The following is a 5214-nucleotide window of genomic DNA, read 5'->3' as shown; positions in this document are numbered from 1 at the left end:
GCAACTTAGTTTTGTTGGAGTTGACAGCACTCTTACTGCGCATCCCGAATCGAAATTTTAAAAGCTCTAGTGTGTGGCAGTACCCGCCTGTGAAGGCCAGAGTGCAGATGTCCAGTACAAGCTCGTCGGATTATCGTCCTTACACAACATGTCGGAGCGCATCGAGCAGCGCTACTGCATTAAGTTCTGCTACAAGCTTGGCGATACACAAGTGCAAACTATCCAGAAGATTCAGCAAGCCTTTGGCGATGAAGCCATGGGAGTAACACAAATAAAGGAGTGGTATAATCGTTTCAAGCAAAGACAAAGCTCAGTTGAGAGCAAGCCACGGTCAGGCAGGCCATCCACCAGCAGAAACGAAGAAATCATTGAAAATGTTCATCGAATAGTGGAGGCCGACCGTCGTATAACCATCAACGAAATTACTGAAGAAGTAGGAATAAGCACAGGATCAGTTCATACAATTTTAACAGAAGATTTGGCCATGCGACGAGTGTCTGCTAAATTCGTTCCCAAGTTGCTGTTGGAACAGCAGAAACAACTGCGCCTGGAAATTGCACAAGACCTGCTTGACTGTACTAACAGTGACTCTGACTTCATGAAGACTATCATCACTGGTGATGAGACATGGGTGTACGGATATGACCCAGAAACTAAATTTCAGTCATCACAATGGAAGCATCAGACATCACCAAGACCCAAAAAAGCGCGACAGGTTCGTAGCAATGTCAAGGTAATGTTGACATGTTTTTTTGACTCCAATGGTATTGTGCATCATGAATACGCACCAGCAGGACAAACAGTTAATAAGGAGTATTACCTTGAGGTTATGCGACACCTTCGAGATGCAGTACGACGAAAACGACCGGAAATGTGGGCGGCGCGAAACTGGCAACTTCACCATGACAATGCACCTGCTCATTCTGCCCACCTGATCCACGCTTATCTGGCCAAAAACAACACTCCACTTGTTCGTCATCCTCCCTACTCTCCAGACATGGCACCTTGTGACTTCTGGCTGTTCCCTAAACTGAAAACAACTCTGAAAGGGAACCGTTTTGAGTCGAGAGAGGAAATTATGAGAAAAACGACAGCAGAGCTTTACAGCATCCCAATGTCGAGATTCCAGAGATGTTACCAGCAGTGGCAGCACCGGTGGGAAAAGTGTGTGCACTCCCAAGGGGAGTACTTTGAAGGTGATTGAATAAATTTTTTTCAAATGTGCAAATTTTTCTCTTTATGGACCAAGGTCAGATACTTTTTGAATGGACCTTGTATATATAATCACAAAAGACAAAATTTTTAAAAGTCTTAATACCAACAGGTATTTTAACAGTAGGAGACCTCAGTTCATGGTTCCAATTACCCTTGCCAACAGTAAGGGTGAGATGCAAGATTCAAGCACATACTTCAGCCAAATAGGGAACTGCAAGGGGACGAGTGGCTCAGGCAATTAAGGGATAAGGGAGCTTCTAGAAATTTCTCATTTTCTAGATAAACTTACTATTCTTCTACCAAGTAAAAAAAGGGGGTGGGGACTTTTTTATGGCAAAGAAAATAATGGCTAATATCTTTCAAACAATTCATAGTCATATAACAATACAACATTAATACTAAGTTTATGTTTTTTGAAACAGAGGAAGGAAATAGTTTTACTCTAAAATTTACTTTAAAGCGAAAAATCATGACTTACCGTTGGATAACAGCTTGTAGTGTAATAACAAAATCATGAACGAATTTGAGACACTGACAAAAATTCATATATGTCCAGGTAATGTTCAAAGTCTCCTGCTTTGGAATTTTAGTTTTGATCATTGAATTTATGTTAACTTTTCATGCTGCATGATTTATATCAGTTCCGTTAATTACCAACACTAAACAGACTCATGTTAGAAAATTGTTATTGAGGTAGATATGCGCAGTATATGAATTTACTAGGAACGCATACATCACTGAAGATATTAAAGCACTTGCATTATCAATGTCTTTCTAAGTAATAATCACGATCAATACCCCACAAGAGTACTTGAGTTAGATGATGGAGCGAAAGATGAATCGTTTTAAACTAAATTTTCTGCAACAGCACTTATGATCACCATCATAAGTTTTATTACTACAATACTAACGGAACCTAAGCTCTTATGTAATGTAAATTAAAATAGATGAAATACTCTGCCAACCTGACTAGTATTTTTTAGATTCATCCATACATACATACATACATACATACATGTAACTTTATGAAACTGTTGAAATCCCATATATATAAAATTATATGTCTAAATCATTATACATTTTTATAAATGAATTCATTTATACTTTATAAATACTTCCCTGTAATCTCGCTTTGGCTGAAAATCTGCTCCTGATAAGTGCTTGGTACACAGAATTTGAATACTTGAATGCCATCGTCGTGTGGAGGGAGTGGAGAGGTGATCGGCAAATAAAAAAAAAAAAAAAAAAAAAAAAATCAATAATGAATCCATTTCAACAGAAAAATAGTAAGACTATTAATAAAGACTGATGTAATTACCACCAGATATCAAGAATGATCAAAGATCATTAAGTAATATAGATAATCAAATAAGGCACTTGCAAGCCAGGGATAGAGTTGTTCTCTCAAAATAAAAGGAGTAATTTGTCAATTAAACTTAGTACTTGCTGGTCTTGGAAATCTTAATTTGCATTGTAACGATTCCAGGTCTAATAAATATTTGAGGGTAAGCAATGTGGTGGCATTTAGGAAGTGGTCGATGCAAATTTCATTCAGATTTACAACAGAGTTAGAGGTTAAACGAGTAACAGGTATTTGTATCTACTTAGATATTCAATTCAAAATGAAATATTCAAGAGAACAGAATTATTTTAGGTCTTTTATTAGTATAGTTTATATGATTATTTAATCAGTATGAGAATAATATCACTTCCGTACATGTTGGTTATGAAGGCAAGGGATTTAGTAACATTGTCATAAATTTTTAGTAGAACATAAAAAGTCCTTTGAGTTGTCGTACAAACCAGAATTTCCAGTGCACACATCTATGTGGTTGGTGTAGCAGAAAAGTATTTTTATAATATCGAAGATACCTAATAGCATATTGTTCGGTTTTGCTTTTTTCAAGATATATTTGACAAACACCACAGAAGGTGTAAAGCTTTTTTATTTTTTAGTTTTCCTAATGAAAACCGAATTACTGCTGCAATATTCTTTTGCCCCTAAGAAATAATGAAGCTCTACCCTTTGGAACCCAGTTTTGTCAAAGTTCTGTGTCAATGAACAATAATTTCATAGAACCTTCTCTGTAGCTTCTTAAAATTTTAGGTTAAAACGAAGTTGATTTATAAAAATAAAATAAAAGATTTTGGCAGGAGAGGAAATCTGTATGCATTATTTATTCAAGAAAGAAGTATAAAAAAATAAAATCAGAGATCGCTATAAACCGGCTAGTTATATTTATCTAGCGCATCTCAAATAACTTGAAAAGAAATAAATTGAAATAGCATTTAGAAAAGATAACTTTTGATTAATTTAGAAAAGGCAGTTTCTGACTAATAACTGCGAAACAAATATACATAGCCTATTATGTCTTACTGTACAAAATATTTCATTTTACATGGCGACAGGAGAGACTAGTAACAATTATCACTTTGGTATTTTGATTGCCCTACGCTTTGTACCATCAAACTGTCTTTCCTGCCGTCCAAACTATCCAGATGGATAGTTTGCTAATTCCTCCTCCTCCTTCTTCCGTATGCTTTTACTTGAGCGAAACCGCCGACGAGGAGAGAAGTAGCCCGGCAGTCAGAGCAGAGACCTCATTCACTAAGAAGGGTCCATACTATTTATATTCTTCCGCCATGCCTATGATAGGCTAAAGACACATCTTGGGATCCCTGGTCGTCGTCACCCTCCTGTGACCATCTGCCAGAAACTATCTGCAACGCCTTTGTGCAAGGTTCGACAATGGTGAGTACCGAGAATAAGTAGGGCTTATTCGTAAAGGTTATCGTTGCGAACTTTTAGTGCCTTGTGTTGCCCATTGAAGTTTTCCTGTCTGTCATTCCCATGCTTAAGATCAGTAATAGTTTTGTGGGTCAGTTGTTGATATATTGTATTCTCTTGTCCTTTCAGGTGATATAGCTCTCGAACTAATAATTCTAGCTTAGTCATAAACACACATTGTAAATAATTGGGTAAGAGAATCATATACATTAATGTTGTTTCGAGTGACCATATTTATAAGGATAGTTTCCCATATTATGACCCGGAAATTTATATTAGTTTACCGTTCATTCCATAATTTTGTTTGGTTTTGATGTATCGGCCCTTTATTTCCTTCCTTTTACTAATGTAAACCTCAGTTGCTCAATTGTAAGGTAATTTTATTTTGGGTTATTATTCCTGTGGGTATATTTTTCTACAAAAAATTATCTTCAATTTTCGACGCTAATTTTCATGAAATTTTCTTTACAGACAGCGAGCGAAGCTGAATGAAGGAAACGCCCTACGATCTGCATAAACTGCCTTGTTTATCTGCAACCACGTTATTTTAAAGGTATAGTTAATGTAATAAATATCATCTATGTAACATATTTTTCCTTCCAACCTGATTTGAACATTATCTCAGAGTTTTTAGAGGTGTTCAGCTTACTTACTAATGGTTACTACTTAGTAGGGAAGGAAAACATCCAAATTATTTTGACTTTGCTATCGGATATAATCTTCGAGTTTCGATTAAAATAAAAAAAAAACTGTAACGGTTGTGTTTGAGTTTTTGTTCTTTTTTCTTATTTTTGGGGGGTTTAACCTTTTACCTTATACTACTCTACTGAAACGTAGTAAGAAATTAAACGCAAAAATCATGATGCGATTGAAGATGTAACTTATTGAATGTGAAAATTTTTCTCTAATGAAGTTTCTGTTATGATGAAACATTTTATTTTCTACGGCTTTTATGATTGAACATTTTATTTCGTTGAATGTGAAAATTTTTCTCTAATGAAATTTATGATGGAACATTTTATTTTCTACGGCTTTTATGATGGAACATTTTATTTTCTACGGCTTTTATGATTGAACATTTTATTTCGTCGGCTATTTAGAGCTTTTATAACACATGATTATCAGGCTGTCTAAAATGTAATCACAAAATATTTACAGCAGAAATATTATCGGTGGGACCAGATTTCATTTCCTTCGAGTTTTTTCTCGTC

The 5214-nt window shown here is 35.6% G+C and overlaps 1 long non-coding RNA gene across 1 annotated transcript; it reads left to right on the top strand.

Annotated features, from left to right (window-relative positions):
* The first annotated feature begins 3788 nt into the window (after positions 1-3788).
* Positions 3789-4555, top strand: LOC136849462 (uncharacterized). Its single transcript, XR_010856299.1, has 2 exons — positions 3789-3967; positions 4475-4555. It is a non-coding gene; the product is annotated as an uncharacterized lncRNA (long non-coding RNA).
* The last annotated feature ends 659 nt before the right edge of the window (positions 4556-5214 follow it).

This window comes from Macrobrachium rosenbergii, chromosome 2 (assembly GCF_040412425.1).
Source record: "Macrobrachium rosenbergii isolate ZJJX-2024 chromosome 2, ASM4041242v1, whole genome shotgun sequence".
Lineage (NCBI taxonomy): Eukaryota > Metazoa > Arthropoda > Malacostraca > Decapoda > Palaemonidae > Macrobrachium > Macrobrachium rosenbergii.
The sequence above is the reverse complement of the archived record's forward strand: the minus strand, read 5'-3'. Positions and strand labels throughout refer to the sequence as shown.